We start from the raw sequence: 19,734 nt of genomic DNA, 5'->3' as shown, positions 1-19,734 counted from the left end.
CTTGTATAATACTGAATAACACTATTGTATGTTTAGTGAAGAGTGAAAAAGTTCAAGGAAAAATTACTTTATTTCCAACAGTGTTGATGCTAAGTAGCAATAAACATGCTAGAGATAGGAAAAGATCATTGTGGATGAAATTAATGTAAAAATAATTGAAGATTACAAAAACTGATAAGAACAAGATACCAAGAATAAAGGAGGATGTGAGCATTCATTAAGTTAAGACAGCTTAAAAAAAGTATAAAAGTAAAAATATGAATATTGTTCAAGAAGTAGAGTCAAACTCAACTATAAGAAGGAAAAAAGTGATGAAAGTGTAGGAGCGCTAGGAGCTGGTACTGGCAATTAATTTATGGTTATACTGGGCTCATGTCTAATACAGCTGCACAGGTAAATACCCCCATTCTCTTGCATTGCTGTATTAGGTCTTCTTGAATTGCTGCCCTAGCACATTTGAGAATACAGGGCATACAAATGGAAAGGGACTGGGTGAGCCATTGCTTTGTTCCATGCATACAGGGCCACCCAGAGGCGGGGGCAAGGGGGGCAATTTGCCCCAGGCCCCGCAGGGGCTCTGCGAGCCCTGGCTCTGCGGCGGTCCGGGTCTTTGGCAGCATTTCAGCGTCGGGGGGCCCTTCAGTGCTGCTGAAGACGCAGAGCAACTGAAGGGCCTCTCACCACCGAAATGCCATCGAAGACCCGGACCGCTGCCAAGTGTGTACAAGCACCGCAGCTCCCCCACTTTGCCCCATGCCCGCTGAATCCTCTGGGTGGCCCTGCATGCATAAACCAGAACAGTGCCTTGGCCATGCAAAGTGAGAGTAACTTGTGCCACATCAATGGGCATGCCATGGTGTCACTATGGAATCTTGAGGAGACACCATGCATGATGCTCTTGAATTTAAAATGAACTTTTAATCAGGAGTGCATTAGAACAAGCAGAAAAACACTTACTACTTGTAAGCAAGGATCTATACAAACCTATACATTTAATTTAGGACAGTGAGGAGAATATTGGGAACACTGATTATGGGGACTGGATAGAAGCTTGCTTAAGGAAAAACACTTACAATATGGAAATTGGCAGATTCACAAAAAGAAAATCTATGCTCAGTGAACCTGAAACAATAACATAAAATGAAGGAATTTTATTTAGTCTGACTGGAACAAAGAAATAAGGAGAGTAACTACTGATCAACAGGGAGAGAAAACATAAGAGATGATTTTTTTGAGGAGATCAGTTTGATTGGAACAAATAAGTTTAATAATTTTTTAACATGTTATAGCTGAACTGGGTTATGACATAATTGAGTCTCCTGAATGGACAGGGCCTGGCAATGCTATAGTCAAGATTAGTTCCAAGGCATTCAGGCACCTGTTCTCCTATCTTATAATAATAATATTTGTAATAAACAGCTTTTCACGTCAGAATACAGCATATTTTGGCTCCATTTACAATAGCTGGACTAAACTGTGTCATAATCCAGAGTAGCCACAACTAGTTTAAAAAAATTAAATTCAGTTCTCTTAATTCTGGAGAGAGACTCTCTAAAAAGTAAAGAAAATCAAGGTCTGATACAAACCATTTGAGACAGTAATTATATAGAGGGTGGGAATCAAATTCAGAATGGCATGGACTGAGCAGGAGCAAAGGCTGACAGGTGACTCCATAAAGGGAAATATCAGATCATGCGTCTGGGGATAAAAAGGCTAGCAAACCACCTTTTTCCCTACAGTGCTTTGTTGTGAAAGAAGCTGAGAGGAGTTGAATTCGTTCACAGGAAAACATTAAAGTAGCAGCTCCTGGCTCAAGCTTTGAGCTTACTGTGAATGAGTATTATTCATGAGATTGGCAATGGACATAAATCTTCCTCTGTGCAGCACTGTAGGTGACCCTGAAAAGAGATCTGTCCAGTTAGAAATTACACCATAAAATTTATATGGCTCCCCATAGAGAACTTCCCTCCTCTGCCCTGGATCTCCTTTTTTATATGGTCCTGCTTTGCCCTGATTGGCTTCTCCCCTCATCCTTTCTCTGAATGGCTGCCTTCTGCACAGCCTCCCTGGGCTGCTTTTAACCCCTTTTCTGCCAGTATGGGGCAGACGCCCCATCACAGGACCCTACTCCAGTTGTGAGGCCTAGTGATGGCTGAAGGGTGGACCTATCACTGCTCCACAACTTAGGGGACAGACTTCCTTCCACTATGTGAAAAGGACATGGGCATAGATCTAGGTTTCATTTAAAATTGAATTCGTTCAAAGAATTTGAACAAATATTCAGTAAAAGGTTCTGTTTTAGCCATCCAGCTTTAGTCAGAACAAACCAGAGCTTATTTTCATTCACTGCTCTGACTTTTCTTCCAACCCTCTCCAAAAGAGAATCAACTTCTTCTTTTACAGTGATTCTTTCACACCTGTTGAGCTTCTGCCCAAGCCAAGAGAACAAAAAGACAGCTTTGGTCTTCACACACAAAATCTGTGTAAGATTAAAATACCTGGAAAATCTGAATACATGTGGTAACTACTTAGTTAACTGTCTATAACAGTGAACTTTTCCATTTTCATGAAAGTTATAATGGAGACTGGAATTGTCTTCATAATTGCCTTCTTAAAATCATTTTTTTTAATGATGCAGAGTTCACATGGTGAACACATTCCTCATCCATATCAACAGAGCAGAGTGAAATGAACCATTATGAACATTAAAAACATTTTGTCATGCTCAGCTACATAATCTGCAATTTCCAATGTTTTTCCATTTACTTAGTTTAATTCTGCTCATACATTTGCAACCCTTTAAATTTTTAATTGGCAGAATCAATTCTACATCCGTTTAACAGAGATTAAGCAGTTCTGCTGCTTTGTGGAAGTCAATGAAGCTCTCTACCTTTTTTTCACTGCACATGGCTTGTGTGGCAAAGAATTATCAAACTATCAACGAGCAAGAGTTTCTGTAAAACTACAGTGCTGGAGTGTGGTATATCTACTAGCTAGCTCAACGCGAAAAAGGTATCTAAAATACAATAATTAAGGCAGATTGCCATCAAAAGAAAGATCAGTGAGAGAGATTTTATGCATGTAGTTACAATCAATATTCACAAGTTTCTGGGCTGTAGGAAAGTGTAGCCCTCACATATTTTCATTTAAAAAAAAAAACTTGAACAACTCACAGAAATGAACATTTTAAGTGACTTCTACTCTGCTGACGTGATTCAATGCTGGAGTAACATATAGGCTTAAGGGCCTGGCCACAAGGCCAATGTTCAGATTTTAAATTTCAACCATTTCTGCTATAGCCCTGTTCAGGAACATGTAAGTAATAGTTTGGTTAACAGTAGGAAAAGTGTATCTTCAGCTGCTTTCCCTAACTGTTCATGAAGTTTGCTTTCCAAAATAGCAAATAACCAATTTATGGTTTTGCAACAAAACCAAAGCAAACATCAGCATATAATTGTGCTGTCCAGAAGGAAGACCATATATGAGATTGTGACTTACATGGTAATATCTGGTCCCCAATATAGTTAGTTGGGAAATAGTTTTTTTCTATTCTGCAAGAATATTTGAGATTTCAATTTTTTCCCCATCTCCCCCCCAAAAGGTCAGATTAGATCAAAACATTTTGCGTTGATAGTTTCAAAACATTGTTTAAATTTTAACATTTTAAACTTTATGCTTTTACTGTAAATTAACTTAAATTTCAAAACAAAAGTCCTTTTGACACACCAACACAATTTTTTTCTTTTAAAGAAAAAATGTCAAAATGAGAGGTTTCAACAATTTTAAAACTTAAACATTTTTTACAAAACCAGGAAATTAATCAAAACCAACTCTTTGCCACAAAGTTTGGTTTTGATAAATCAGCATTTTCCAGCGAAAAAGTGTTTCATCTAAAAATTTCAACTAGCTCTAGTCCCCAGTTTTCCACTTGCTGGGGGAATTTGTGTACGTATGGTGTGTGTGAGAGAGAGAAAGAGAGAGAGAGATGATGGAAGGTAATCTGTGCCCTATACTTGAAATAAATGACTTCCCTGATTATACTGACATTTTTGGGTGGGGCAGAGGGCAGAGCCAATGCTCCACCAACTCCCCTCCCCTGCTTGCCCTCTCATGGCAAGGAAAACAGTGGCTTTGAAGTTTTTACTTTCTGCCATTCCCACTTGTACTCACAATATCTTATGTCCTTTTACTCCCAGGCATGCATGTGCAAACAAGGTTCAGTCTGGTCGTTACTTTTGTCTGGTGGGGGAAAGCATGATCATTTTCAGGATTTAAGAAAGGGGAGTGTGTGTGTGTGTGTGTGTGTGTGTGTGGAAATGGAATTATAAGACCGTTGAGATCCCAACTGTCCAAACATTTATGCACAGAAGCCAAAAGTACTACAATAATTTTGAGAGCAAAAATTTACCTCATTGTCTTTCAAACCTCTCTGAACCAATTTCACTGTCTTTTGTCTATGATAAATTCTCCCAGTTCAGATGCTTTTTAGTACCTAGAGAATTTTATGCTCTCTTTGCCCCTGGGAAGATTGGTGTTTCTTTTAAATGTTTCCCTCCATAGTTTGCTTTTTTATCCTCAGCATCAATTTCAGTGGTAATCACTCAGAGAGCAAAAAGCTCATACAAGTCAGAATCTCCCACCCTTATTCCCATTGAGTAGCACCGTATTCAACATTACATTACCAATACAAAAAGTTTTTTTCTCTCCTGCTGGTAATAGCTCACCTTAACAGATCACTCTCGTTATAGTGTGTATGGTTACACCTATTGTTTTATGTTCTCTGTGTATACATATATCTTCTTACTGTATTTTCCACTGCATGCATCTGATGAAGTGGGTTTTAGCCCATGAAAGCTTATGCTGAAATAAATTTGTTAGTCTCTAAGGTGCCACAAGTACTCCTGTTCTTTTTGCTTGTTCAACAAGTAACTCTATTCACCTGGGCTATTTCTGGAGTTATTCAGAATGAATAAAGGTATCAGAATTTGGCCCACAGTGAACTGCTCAGAGGGCAATGACTCCCTTTAAAACAGACTGCTTACAGCCCTCAGGAGAGGAAATTCTGTCAATTTTCATTCCTGGAGCTTCCCTGGCACTACCCACTGGGGAAAAGCTTCCTCCTCCAGGCCCTGGCCCCGGATCTCTTGGGCTTATTGTAGTTTGCAGATAAATCACAGAGGCCTGGTGGTTGACAATGCGCAATGTGTGTTATACTCCAACCTTGCATGGACTCCAGTGTACAGAGTACAGAGGCTTGGGACGTAACACACATTATGCATTGTCAACCACCAGGCCTCTGTGATTTACAGTCAGTAGCAGGATTAGTGCCTTAGATATATTTCACTTTTCTATATTGCTTTTACTTTAATTTGTTGTGGTATATGCAATTTGTCACCAATGAATATGTTATATTGTGGGAGTATTCCTCCCTCCCTCCCCAAATCGCCTCAATAAGAAGCAATACATTTTCTAAATGAAATATCATAATCTGTAGGAATCAACTATATTTGTCAATTTGCTTGGAATACAAGTCAGAACAAAATATAGTTGGTAATGTCTTGCAATAAATCATAATCACTTATATATGCAAATACATTCAATTTGAATGCATAATTAAGCGACTAATAACACTGAAAATCCAATTGCATGCTTAAATGGACAATTCACCCTGTAGGCCCACCCTACTGTTAGTGTGCTGTACTTTAAATGCATATTAATTTCTTTGCTATTAAGTAGCAGCTGTTGAAAGATCAGGGTCTGCTAATCTTACTTACATGAAGTAGTACTATATGGTGCAAGCAACCTCAATGACATCAGCGGAACTACTGAGTAAAGTAACTTCAAAGGGTATATCTAAGCTGCAAGAGTGATTGTAGCCTGGGTGGGCAAACCGACATTGGTTTTAATCTAGCTAACATGGCTAAAAATGGCAATAAAGATGCGGTGGGATGGACCCTGGCATGGGTTAGCAGTGTGAATATGTACCCATGGCTTGCAAGAGGTCCTTAAAAGGCAACCTTATAGCTGTCCCTCTAGTGCCTATGGTGTAGGGGAATTCTCCCCTACCTGGAACTGAGGATTTTAAAGCGAATTTATACCTCTCCAATCTCTTTGTCCAGCAAGAAGGGGACAGAGCAAAGGTGAGAATGAATGAATATGACTGTCAGGAGTAGGTCTGAAAATTGTAAAGCTTGTCTAAGGGCAGTTGTATATTTGGGCACTAATCCCTGCTTTTTATGACATGTAGGACAGGAACATCATTTTGAAAAAATTAGACCTGCATAACTCAAACATTTATGAGCAAATGCCATATGATTTTTACATAGTGCTTCTGTTTTGGGGGGTTTGTTTAACCATTTTGGGTTCTATGTAGAGGTCCAAAACCTGGGTATTTTCAGAGCTCCTTCTCTGATGCTGAAACAAGATTTTTTCAGGTACTTTTTTCAGATTTTTTCTCGTTTAGCAATTAGTATGTTTTTTCCCTAGCACATTTTAATTCAGCACTGTTTCAAAAATAGATGTTTTTGACAAAAACAAGTGTGTGCATCTTTTTATTTAACTTTTCTGTGTTTTACTAATGAATATAGGTGGGCTCAACAGATGAGCTGAGACTGAGGGGGAGGGATAGCTCAGTGGTTTGAGCAATTGTCCTACTAAACCCAGGGCTGTGAGTTCAATCCTTGAGAGGGCTATTTAGAGTTCTGGGGTAAAATCAGTACTTGGTTCTATTAGTGAAGGCAGGGGGCTGGACTCAATGACCTTTCAGGGTCCCTTCCAGTTCTAGGAGATAAGATATCTCCATTAATTTTATTTTTTTTAAATTTTGTACAGATATTTCTCTTGTAGAGTTGTAGACCTGTCTAAAACTTCCAGTGTTAATGTCTCCTAATGGCAACATTGGCTGCAATGGGGAGAGGGAAGGAAGCATGATAGTTTAGTGACATAGTGTTTTATTAATTATTATTACGTGTATTACAAAAGCACCTAGAAACCCCAACTGAGATTAGAACCCCATTGTAAGATGTTCCCATTGAGAAATACCACTTAACAATCTAAGATGGCAGACTAAATGGCAAATGAGATTTCAGATGCTATATAAAACTTTGCCTGTAAAAACAACAAGGATTCCTTGTGGCACCTTAGAGACTAACAAATTTATTTGGGCATAAGCTTTCATGAGCTATAACCCACTTCATCAAATGCATGGAGAGAAAAATACAATAGGCAAGTATAAATAGTCAGCACATGAAAAGATGAGAGTTGCCTTACCAAGTGGGGGTCAGTGCTAACGAGGTCAATTCAGTTAGGGTGGATGTGGCCCATTCCCAACAGTTGACAAGAAGGTATGAGTATCAACAGAGGGAAAATTACTTTTTGTAGTGACCCAGCCACTCCCAGTCTTTATTCAGGCCTAATTTGGTGCTGTCAAGTTTTCAAATTAATTCCAGTTCTGCAGTTTCTCGTTAAAGTCTGTTTGTGAAGTTTTTTTTTTGTTAAAGAATGGCCACTTTTAAGTCTGTTACTGAGTCCTGTCTGCATATCTATTCCAGGGAAACCACCATAGGACCTAACCACATCAGCCACACCATCAGGGGCCTCATTCACCTGCACATCTACCAATGTGATATGTGCCAGCAATGCCCCTCTGCCAGGTACATTGGCCAAACTGGACAGTCTCTGTGCAAAAGAATAAATGGACACAAATCAGACATCAAGAATTGTAACATTCAAAAACCAGTAGAAGAGCACTTCAATCTCCCTGGACACTCAATAACAGACTTAAAAGTGGCCATTCTTAAACAAAAAAACTTTAAAATCAGACTTCAACAAGAAACTGCAGAACTGGAATTAATTTGAAAACTTTCCACATCCACCCTGATTGAATTGGCCTCATTAGCACTGACCCCCACTTGGTAAGGCAACTCCCATCTTTTCACGTGCTATTTATACTTGCCTAGTGTATTTTTCAGTCCATGCATCTGATGAAGTGGGTTATAGGCCACGAAAGCTTATGCCCAAATAAATTTGTTGGTCTCTAAGGTGCCACAAGGAATCCTTGTTGTTTTTGCTGATACAGACTAACAAGGCTACCATTTTGAAACCTATCTTTATCTGTAGGTGACTGATTCAAATCTGACCCAGATTGGTGACCTATGCAAAATGATGGTGGTTTCAGTCCAGTTCACAGTAAATATCACAAAAATAAACTAGTATTTTCACTCCATCAGTTCATGAATACATTTTGGAAGCTTTTACTCAACTCTTACCTGTTTTTTGTAGACAAAAATCTATATTAAAATGGAGTTAAGGTTGAGAATAAGAGTAACTTAAAGGTAAAAAAAAAATTACAGGGATGTAATTATCCCCAAACCAAGCATTGCAAACTCAAGACATTCAGAATTAAGATTACATGCACATAAAAGAAATCAAGACATTTTAAGGTATGCAGGTGCACAGTTAAAGCACCCAAATAAGCTTACTTCAGCCCTGAAGTGAGGTCATACCATAACCATCTATATAATAGGATTCTAGGATTGTCACTCTGAAGCCAAGAATGTCTGAGTCAGCGTGAAGTTATAGAAACAGTTACAAGAATGGATGAGAGCTATTTTGTACAGAATATCATGAGATTCAGTCATCACTAGCATTTGCAGTCTGTCAGCATATTTTTTTAAGTTCTCAATCATTTTTCACTTTATGAATTACACCCATGCAGTGTAAGATATAGTAATGCCTGTATCTTGCTCTACCAAGAGTCCAAGAGTATTATCAGCAAAGAATCCTGTGGCACCTTATAGACTAACAGACGTTTTGGAGCATGAGCTTTTGTGGGTGAATACCCACTTCGTTGGATGCATGTAGTGGAAATTTCCAGGGGCAGGTATATATATGCAAGCAAGCTAGAGATAACGAGGTTAGTTCAATCAGGGAGGATGAGGCCCTGTTCTAGCAGTTGAGGTGTGAAAACCAAGGGAGGAGAAACTGGTTTTGTAGTTGGCAAACCATTCACGGTCTTTGTTTAATACTGAGCTGATGGTGTCAAATTTGCAGATGAACTGAAGCTCAGCTGTTTCTCTTTGAAGTCTGGTCCTGAAGTTTTTTTCCTGCAGGATGGCCACCTTAAGGTCTGCTATAGTGTGGCCAGGGAGGTTGAAGTGTTCTCCTACAGGTTTTTGTATATTGCCATTCCTAATATCTGATTTGTGTCCATTTATCCTTTTCCGTAGAGACTGTCCAGTTTGGCCGATGTACATAGCAGAGGGGCATTGCTGGCATATGATGGCATATATTACATTGGTGGACATGCAGGTGAATGAACCGGTGATGGTGTGGCTGATCTGGTTAGGTCCTGTGATGGTGTTGCTGGTGTAGATATGTGGGCAGAGTTGGCATTGAGGTTTGTTGCATGGATTGGTTCCTGAGCTCAAGTTACTATGGTGCGGTGTGCAGTTACTGGTGAGAATATGTTTCAGGTTGGCAGGTTGTCTGTGGGCGAGGACTGGCCTGCCACCCAAGGCCTGTGAAAGTGTGGGATCATTGTCCAGGATGGATTGTAGATCCCTGATGATGCGTTGGAGGGGTTTTAGCTGGGGACTGTATGTGATGGCCAGTGGAGTCCTGTTGGTTTCTTTCTTGGGTTTGTCTTGCAGTAGGAGGCTTCTGGGTACACGTCAGGCTCTGTTGATCTGTTTCCTTATTTCCTCGTGCGGGTATTGTAGTTTTGAGAATGCTTGGTGGAGATTTTGTAGGTGTTGGTCTCTGTCTGAGGGGTTAGAGCAGATGCGGTTGTACCTCAGTGCTTGGGTGTAGACAATGGATCCTGTGATGTGCCCAGGATGGAAGCTGGAGGCATGAAGGTAGGCATAGCGTCGGTAGGTTTTCAGTGTAGAGTGGTGTTAATGTGACCATCACTTTTTTGCACCGTGGTGTCTAGGAAGTGGACCTCTCATGTAGATTGGTCCAGGCTGAGGCTGATGGTGAGGTGGAAGCTATTGAAATCGTGGTGGAATTTTTCCAGAGTCTCCTTTCCATGGGTCCAGATGATGAAGATGTCATCAATGTAGTGTAGGTAGAGAAGGGGCATGAGTGGAAGAGAGCTGAGGAAGCGTTGATCCAGGTCGGCCATAAAAATATTGCACTTCAACCTCCCTGGCCACACTATAGCAGACCTTAAGGTGGCCATCCCGCAAGAAAAAAACTTCAGGACCAGACTTCAAAGAGAAACTGCTGAGCTTCAGTTCATCTGCCAATTTGACACCAGCAGCTCAGGATTAAACAAAGACTGTGAATGGTTTGCCAACTACAAAACCAGTTTCTCCTCCCTTGGTTTTCACACCTCATGGCCTCATCCTCCCTGATTGAACTAACCTCATTATCTCTAGCTTGCTTGCATATATATACCTACCCCTGGAAATTTCCACTACATGCATCTGACAAAGAGGGTATTCACCCACGAAAGCTCATGCTCCAAAACGCCTGTTAGTCTATAAGGTGCCACAGGATTCTTTGCTGCTTTTACAGATCCAGACTAACACGGCTACCCCTCTGATACTTGACAAGAGTATTATGATATCGATTGTAACTTGGCCAATCACCACCTTTAATCTATAGCTAACTTTGCATTCCACAATCTCATTGGTTGTGTGAGGGAGACTGCACAGATGATGGATTATTTGGCCTCACTGCCAAGTTAGGCCTGTTTGACAGCATGGGCTTTCAGCTCCTAATATGATTCCATGTTTATGGTCCCAGATTAGATTAAAATTGTTTTTGCAAGATTTTTTTTCATATTTTTCCCTCCATGTTGCCACTGCAGAGCAGAGTTAATATTGTTTGGCCATATAGAGCAGTAATAATTTGGCCAATTAATCTAGAACTCTTAAAATGTGTTCAGTCTCCCTCATACAACTGATTAATTACAAGCAATTGTTGTATGTACATTAGTTACAGAGGAAAGATGATTGGATGCTTATAGAGCTAGCCTGGGACATGGGAGACCCACATTGAATTCCTCCTCAGATACAGACATCCTGAGCAAGTAATTTAGTCTCTCTATGCCTCATAGCCCAACTGCAAGACAAGGATAGCTTCCCAACCTTAGAAGAGTATTATGTCGATAAATACACTAAAGACTGTGAGACTGTCTCATACTATGGTGATAGTGGCCATACGAGTATCTGAAATATCTAAATAGGAAAGAAGGACGGTGATTGTCAAACTCAGAATTTCTCTTCTGCAGGAAATTCTGACATTTCAAAATTTGGTTTCGATACATATTTATTTCAAATATTTTGTTTCATTTTTGATAAAATCAAAGCATTTTATTCTGATTTTGACTTTTTATTTTTGTAATTTCAAAATGAAAAGTTGTATCAAAATGAAAAACTAAAACTTTTCAGACCTTTTCAAAATATTTTATTTTGCCCATTTTTTCCAAAACAAAATTTTTGTCAGAATTGATGTGTTCCCATGAAACATTTACATTTTGACACAATTGCATCTTCTGATGCAAAAAACATTCTACTGAAAAATTTTCAACCAGAGCTAATGGAACATTCAAAGAGTCCATGTCATTCTGTTATTGAGATCATTATGGACAATGAAAAGATTGAGAAAGCTGTTAAATTCATTAACTAATTTCTTAATTTGAATTCAAAGTAATTAGCGGATTTACTGATAAATTCTGATAAGATTTATTATTTACTCAAAGAGTAAGGTCTATAAATTTGGGGAGGATGGGCTGCATTATTTATCTATAGCAAAAAAGTTGTATTTCTGCTTTAGGTGCAACCAGTACTCAACTTTAACTATGGAATCTCAACTCATGCCTCATAGTGAGACCATGGTACAGTTAAAAATGGAATAAAATGACATTTCATTTGGCCAGAGAAAATATACATTGTTATAGCATCACAAGTGATTGATCCATTTTGTTCTAATTCTCGTTTGCTATGATGCCTGTAACAGATAATAATCAGCTTGTATACTTGACATAATTCCTATATTATTAAGCCAGGACTTTTGTTTTTAATTTGTTTTAAATGAAACCAATAAAGGAGTCTTAATAGAAGCATTCTAAGAGAATCCCAGCACTTAATCATTTTTCATGATTACTATTATTATTATTTATTGAATGTAATGCTTATGAAAAGTGTTAAAATTAAAACCATGGAGGCTGCAAGTCTCTTTCTATAAAAGAGCTATGATATGGGTAGCATCAGTGAAAATTTCCATATGATGGTCTTGACGAACCACCTCCAGATGAAAGAGGTTATGGGATAGTTCTATTGAGTTGATGCTTGGCTTGCCTGGTCCAAAGTTCATTAAAGTCAATGGAAAGACTACCACTGATTTCAAAGAATTTTGGATCAGGCCCTGTGAGACTTACAAGGATTAGCAATTGGGCAGGTGATTTCTGTGATATAGGAATGTTGTCTCCTGGGAAGTGAGCTATGGTGATTAACTCTTCATGTAACTAACCAAACATTGATCTGATGGCAGCTATTTTTAGTTACATGTGATCTGAACTAGAACAATAGAGACAACCGATGTATTTTAGTGCCAGAAACCAAGTCATTTAAATGCTGTCCTAGTAAACCTGATGTTGGATTTTGTTTACTTAATTTCCCTTTATAAAAAAGTATAATTCACAAAGACATTAATGATTTGTTTCAAGCCCATTGAAATCCATTGGAGTCATTCCATTAAGCTTAATGTGCTTTGGATCAACCTGAAGTGATACCAAATTTGTGTAGAAAGGTAAGTTGGGTCCAAAATAAAGGGAAGAGCTAGTAATACAGGGCATTTCTGATGTATACACATATAATTACCATTCTTTTGGCAGATAAGGTCAATGGATTTGATTCTCCAGTGCACTAGTTCAGTTTTATATCAATATCATTCTCTGGAAATTGATGACGTTACACCAGTGTAAAATTGGAGTAATAAAATGGTGAATCAGGCATATTATTATGATGGTCCTCAGTCATGGATCAGGTCCCCATTCTCCTAGGCATTGTACAAATACAGGGTTTCTGTGGTTAAGCCCTGAGGACCTTAAATCTAATTTATCACTGATATTTCTAGGAGTTTGTGTAAGATGTAAATGGACACAATGTACACCAGATTCAAACTGGTTTCTAAATTATAAAATTTGGATATAATTACTTTTTTTTCTTTATTACAGTCACATTAGTTAGGTAACACAATACATTTTTTTAAGAATGGATTAATAGTGTGGCAGCATTTATTGATAAGATACAGTACCAAAAGAGAGGTCATCAGTCATAAATATCATGGACCAAAATCATAACCAATATAAATCAGGGCCAACTCCATGGAGTTCATGGTTTATGCCAAACCTGAATTTGGCTCTTCTTCTGCATAACAGTTAGTCAGGTAGTTTTCATGAGTGGTGCAAAACAAGAGAGATAGCACACTAGCAAAATAAGAGCACTTGCAAACCTGTAAGATCTAGTTAGTGAGTCCAAGTAGAGTCAGAAATTGTGAGAATGCCTCTAACTCATCTAGAGCATAGATTATAAACTCTTTGGCACAGGGACTGTCTTTTTCTTATGTGTTTGTTTAGTACCTAGCACCAGGGGGCTTTGGTCCATGACTGGGGCTCTTAGGCACTAACGTAATACAAAAAAGATATAAAAACAAAATAAAAGACTGAAGCTGAATTTACAATGAACTGTGAATTGCCTCCCTGTGACATTTATGATGACTCACAGAAATTTTCAGATAAACTGAATTCAGTGTCTATACATAGTTATCACTGCAGCCATTAAACTAATAACAAATAAGAAAAAAAAAAAGACTGTTTGCTATTATGCAATCTGCATATAAGCATCTAGCGATTAAAGGGAATTTAATGCTGATTTTCATTTTCATAATATGCACTAATACAGTGCAAAGATAAAACACTGAAAACTGCAGCTAAAACATTCTTAAAGAAAATATAGCATAGATAGTGTATGTATGAAGTTGTCTGATTGCTCTTCCTCTAATGTTTTTAGATACCCATAGTGGGTAACATGCAATATCACGGAAAGAAAAAAAATCAATAAGGCATGTTTGAAACTGGCATGAAAGGCCTACCTGAAAGTCCTGAAAATCTTTAGAGGTCAAGGGACACTCCCTACATTTAAGTATCAGAGGGTAGCCGTGTTAGTCTGGATCTGTAAAAGCAGCAAAGAATCCTGTGGCACCTTATAGACTAACAGACGTTTTGGAGCATGAGCTTTCGTGGGTGAATACCCACTTCCTACATGCATCTGAGGAAGTGGGTATTCACCCACGAAAGCTCATGCTCCAAAACGTCTGTTAGTCTATAAGGTGCCACAGGATTCTTTGCTGCTTTCCCTACATTTAGAGGGGCAATATATGGACTCAGAACAACAGCCAGTGGCGGCTCCAGGCACCAGCGCTCCAAGCGTGTGCCTGGGGTGGCAAGCCGCGGAGGGCGCCCTGCCGGTTCCTGCGAGGGCGGCGGTCAGGCCGCCTTCGGTGGCTTGCCTGTGGGAGGTCCACTGCTCCCGCGGATTCAGCAGCAATTCGGCGGCGGGTACACCGAATCTGCGGGACTGGCGGACGTCCCGCAGGCATGTCACCGAAGGCAAAAAGCTTGGGGCGGCAAAAAGCTAGAACCGCCCCTAACAATAGCTGTTATTGTCAGCTTGTCACTTACGAGAAATTATCAGGTAACCAAAGTAGAGACTCAAGAGTCAATTGTCCAGAGAACAAAAGTGGCAAGAGATTGGTAGTATTTTATTTCAAACATTGCCTTTTCCTGCAGAACAGACTGAATGAGGGTGGAGAGTACCTAATTCCTCAGCTGCAAATATATAATTGCATTAAGAACTATCAGAGGTGTAGCCATGTTAGTCTGGATCGAGGTTTGTTGCATGGATTGGTTCCTGAGCTAGAGTTACTATAGTGCGGTGTGCAGTTACTGGTGAGAATATGATTCAGGTTGGCAGGTTGCCTGTGGGCAAGGACTGGCCTGCTCGATGCCAACTCTGCCCACATATCTACACCAGCGATACCATCACAGGACCTAACCAGATCAGCCACACCATCACCGGTTCATTCACCTGCACATCCACCAATGTAATATAAGCCATCATATGCCAGCAATGCCCCTCTGCTATGTACATCGGCCAAACTGGACAGTCGCTACAGAAAAGGATAAAAGGACACAAATCAGATATTAGGAATGGCAATATACAAAAACCTGTAGGAGAACACTTCAACCTCCCTGGCCACACTATAGCAGACCTTAAGGTGGCCATCCTGCAGGAAAAAAACTTCAGGACCAGACTTCAAAGAGAAACAGCTGAGCTTCAGTTCATCTGCAAATTTGACACCATCAGCTCAGGATTAAACAAAGACTGTGAATGGCTTGCCAATTAGAGAACCAGTTTCTCCTCCCTTGGTTTTCACACCTCAACTGCTAGAACAGGGCCTCATCCTCCCTGATTGAACTACCTCATTATCTCTAGCTTGCCTGCATATATATACCTGCCCCTGGAAATTTCCACTACATGCATCTGACGAAGAGGGTATTCACCCACAAAAGCTCATGCTCCAAAAAGTCTGTTAGTCTATAAGGTGCCACAGGACTCTTTGCTATTAAGAACTATGTCTCTGTTCAACTATAAAACAAACCAATGATTTTATGTTTGCTCAAGTGAGCCTGGAGAACATGCTTATATTACAGAAGATGAAAAGTGTAATTAAACTCCTAATATCTTCTAATTAAAATCTGTGAATTTCTGTGTGTGGAGATGAAGATAACTTTGTGATTTCTATTTATTTACTAATCATATTTAATTATGGTTCGTTATCTCTCAAAATCCTGTTTTCTGTAAAATCATGAAGAGGATTAAAACTGTGTCATCCCAGTATTAAGAGATTTTTTGTATTCCATTTATTGTTTCAACAAAACAAAACAAAAAAATAGATGTCCTAAATCCTCACATTGTCTTTTCTCTTAAATGCTTCTTGAAAGGATTTAATATGAAGATTGTTTTTACAATCAAGTTACTGCATGGCTAAGCAGCTTGGAGGTTTACTTTCTGTCACCTGAGAGTTTTTATGAGCAAGTACCAGGTAGTGAAAAACACAGAGATTTCCTTTTTTTTTTTTTTTTAAATGAAGCTTGCAAGACTTGATAACAAGACTAACGGTTCCAATTTTAATCTGATTAGAAACAAGAAGCATTTCCTACTACATACACACAAAGCACTAGGCTACTTTCTATGTACTTACTGGAATAAAATACTACTTCAACTTGAATTAAGGTTTAACCTCCAGAAAAAATAATCAATATGGTAAATTATCTGACATTTCATAATGCAGTGTAGGGGAAGAGAAACCACAGGAAAAGAGCTATTTTTACATTACATATTAATACTCTGTTAGTATATAGCACATGAAACTGACGTTTCTCTCAAAATATATTTGTGGCCAGAGTTTAGATTAGCCTGTGTGTGTAGGTAATGAGCATACTCCGCTGCTTCTAGTAATTCTGTAGCTGGTTAATATTTAAAAAAAAGAAAAAAGATTCCAAGACTATTTTCCTGAATAAGAGCACTGAGTTCTGTTCACTGTTGCATGGGAACCCATACTATTAATTATTTGTGAGTATTCAGTGGGGCTGGTTCAAAATTTTCCACCAAAATATTTTTTGACTGAAAATTGAGGTTTTGACTAAACAAAAAATTTCATCTCTACATTATCATCACGTGATCTATAAGTACTGTATATTTTTGTCCTGTTTTAGCAAATTGTGGCTTAAACTTGCTAAATTCCCTTTTATTCTGGCACATATTTTGCAATTCATCTTGGATTTATTTTTATCTTACATTTAATAGGGACCTTTGGCTCATCTCAGAATGTCATCATTTAATTCTACTATCACTGAGCCTTACTATATCTTGACAAGGCTACATATACTGAAACGAATAGACAATGGAACAGAAAAGGCTCAAATCCTATTTGGCTTACTCATGAAAAACTCCCAGTGAAATTAATAGTTTTATGTGAGTCAGGAAAGCAGAGTTTTGCCCAAATGAAGGCACCTGAACCTTGAGTTTGACTTCCTTTGCTATTGTCATAACTTCCACACTTGCAAATGTTTGTTTAAGCTGTGTTTCCCAAGGATTTAAATGGGAATCAAACTGTTAAAAAACAAACAACTCCTCTCCACCAATCCACACACACAGTTTCAAAAATATATACCATTTTTAATTTTTGTAGGCTTTTAAATTTGGTACAGAAATGTCAAAAGGTAGATTGTTATTCAGTAAAATAGTTAGAAATATCATTTTATATATATATATACCTGCATACTTACATACATAGATTAATAGATTCCAAGGCAAAAGGGACCATTTTGATAATTTCATCTGACCTCCTGTATAGCACAGGCCATAGAACTTCCCTGAAGTAATTCCTAGAATATATCTATTAGAAAAACATCCAATCTTGATTTAAAAATTGTCAGTGACGGAGAATCCACCACAATTCTTGGTAAATTGTTCCAATGGTTAATTACCTAATTGTCAAAAATGTATGCCTTATTTCCAGCCTGAATTTGTCTAACTTCAGCTTTCAGCCATTGGACCATGTTATACCTCCACTAGATTGTTGACCCCATGTCAGAGTTCCCTCCTCACTCCAGGGTGTATATGTGAGGACCCGCATGGAAGACCCCCTAAACTTATATACTACCAGTTTAGGTTAAAACTTCCCCAAGGCACAAATTCCTTTCCTTGTCCTTGGACAGTATTGCTGCCACCACCAAATGATTTACAGAATAATTCAGGGAAAGGTCACTTGGAATCCCTGTCCCTCCAAAATATCCCCCCAAAGACCCTTCATTCCCTTTCCTGGGGAGGCTTGAGAATAATATACCAATCAATTGGTTAGCAATGTGAGCACAGACCGGACCCTTTGTCTCAGGACACTGAAAATCAATCAGGTTCTTAAAAGAAGAACTTTATAATAAAGAAAAAAAGTAAAATAATCACACCTGCAAAATCAGGATGGAAGGTAACTTTACAGGGTAATAAAAAGCTTTAAAACACAGAGGTTTCCCACCCTGGGTTCAGCTTCACAGTTACAAAAACAGGAATAAATCTACCTCTGTAGCATAGGAAACTTCACAAGGCAAAACAAAAGATAACCTAATGAATTTCCTTGCCCTACTTACAATTTTTGTAATTTTAGAGGGATCATTCCAGGTATATTTTCAGGAGATGTTGTACCTGCTTGGTCTCTCCCTCCATCCGTCCGGAGAGGGAACAACAAAGAGAGAGCACAAACAAAACCTCCCACCGCCCCCACCCCTGCCAGATTTGAAAGTATCTTCTTTCCTCATTGGTCCTTCTCGTCAGGTGCCAACTAGATTATTTGAGCTTCTTAACCCCTTACAGGTAAAGGGATTCAGTACAGCTGCCAAGGAGGGATTTTATGCTAACCTTTTCTCTATATTTATGACAGCCCATGATGAAGTGTTTGCAAATATAGGTACTTAGAGATTCTCAGTTCACCTCTTAACCTTCCCCCTATTAAGCCAAATAGATTGAGTTCCTTGAGTCTATCACTATATGATATATTTTCTAATCCTTTAATCATTCTTGTGTCTCTTCTCTGAACCCTCTCCAACTTATCAACATCTTTCCTGAACTGTGGGCAGCAGACCTGGCCACAATATTCTAGAAGTGGTTGAAATAACCTCTCTATTCCTATTCTAGATTCCCCTGTTTATGCATCCCTGAATGGCATGATCTCTTTTGGCCACAGCATCACACTGGGAGCTCATGTTCAGCTGATTATCTACCATGACCCCCACATCTTTTCAGTATCATTGCTTCAATAGCCATATTAAAATGCTTATTATTTGTTTGTGCCCAATTTAAAAAGTGATCCAGATCAGTTTGAATCAGTGACCTATCATCTTTTTTATTTATCACTCCTCCAATGTTTGTGTCATCTGCAAACATTATCAGTGATGATTTTGTTTTCTTCCAGGTAACTGATTAAAATGTTAAATAGGATAGAGCCAAGAACCGATCCTTGCAGGACACCGTTGTAAACACACTCACTCGATGATGATTCCCTCTTTACAGTTACATTTTGAGACCTATCAGTTAAACAGTTTTTAAGCCATTTAATGTATGCCATGGTAATATATATCATTCCAGATTTTTAATCAAAATATTGTGTGGTACTGTAACAGGGCGCTGGCTAGGAGAAACAAGCCAGGGCCCTGTTAGCTCTGTTCCAGAGGAAGAAGGGTATTAGTTGGGGTGGCTGAGGGGCCATGCCCTAATTACCAGAGTGGATCCACCTGCAGGCCTGGGTAGCCAGCCTGCCCTATAAAGCTGGCTAAGAGACAGGAAGCAAAGAGAGCCAGAAAAGGGAGGAGTGTGGGCTCTAGATCCCTGCTGGCTGGAAAGTTAGTAGTCTCCCAGAGTGTTGGTCTCTATAAATATCTGTAAATAACAGGTGGTGGGAACAGACACAAATAATAAAAGGACATGGGTGCTGCACTTCAGTTGGTCTCTGACTGCATTCTGTGGAGGGGCCAGTAGCAGGAACCACTACAGGTACCAACTCTCTGGTTGACCTAACTTACTCTTCCGAGAGAGAGAAGGAGTACCAGGGTTGAACGGAGAGTGCTCTGCTGTGGAGTTAGTGGGTCTTCACTAGACCCGCTAAATC

General features: G+C 39.1%; 1 long non-coding RNA gene across 1 annotated transcript; it reads left to right on the top strand.

Annotated features, from left to right (window-relative positions):
* Positions 1–1,288: 1,288 nt before the first annotated feature.
* Positions 1,289–14,563, top strand: LOC115647487. Its single transcript, XR_003999333.1, has 3 exons — positions 1,289–1,298; positions 2,969–2,980; positions 14,407–14,563. It is a non-coding gene; the product is annotated as an uncharacterized LOC115647487 (long non-coding RNA).
* The last annotated feature ends 5,171 nt before the right edge of the window (positions 14,564–19,734 follow it).

This window comes from Gopherus evgoodei, chromosome 1 (genome assembly GCF_007399415.2).
Source record: "Gopherus evgoodei ecotype Sinaloan lineage chromosome 1, rGopEvg1_v1.p, whole genome shotgun sequence".
Lineage (NCBI taxonomy): Eukaryota > Metazoa > Chordata > Testudines > Testudinidae > Gopherus > Gopherus evgoodei.
This window is presented reverse-complemented; position numbering and strand designations above follow the sequence as displayed.